The sequence below is a fragment of the Brassica oleracea genome, chromosome C1, assembly GCF_000695525.1.
Source record: "Brassica oleracea var. oleracea cultivar TO1000 chromosome C1, BOL, whole genome shotgun sequence".
NCBI lineage: Eukaryota > Viridiplantae > Streptophyta > Magnoliopsida > Brassicales > Brassicaceae > Brassica > Brassica oleracea.
Genome location: NC_027748.1, coordinates 7,535,613 through 7,535,914, shown reverse-complemented (window position 1 = coordinate 7,535,914; position 302 = coordinate 7,535,613). Strand labels below are relative to the sequence as shown.

At 42.1% G+C, this 302-nt stretch overlaps 1 pseudogene; it reads right to left on the bottom strand.

Moving 5' to 3' along the window:
• LOC106330440 overlaps window positions 1–302 on the bottom strand; it is a 6,209-nt pseudogene that overhangs the window by 4,857 nt on the left and 1,050 nt on the right.

Sequence of the window (302 nt, the reverse complement as noted above, 5' to 3'; positions counted from 1 at the left end):
ATTTTCCATCTTTCACACAAGCAAATAACAACCCAAAGTTATCAAAATCAAAGCTCTAAAACCAGAAGCTCTGATACCACTCTGTTGGGGAAACTCACACGGCGCAGCGGAAATACTAATGGTCGTGTTCCCCTGACCTTGTGTGAACCTGTGAAGAAAATACTTCGACGATGGCGGGATGTAATATGCAGAAAAACGTAAATGAGACAATCACTTTTTACGTGGAAAACCTCCTCGACGTGAGAAGGAAAAACCACGGGACCGTAGTCCACACAATCCACTATATAAATGTTTGTGAGAAA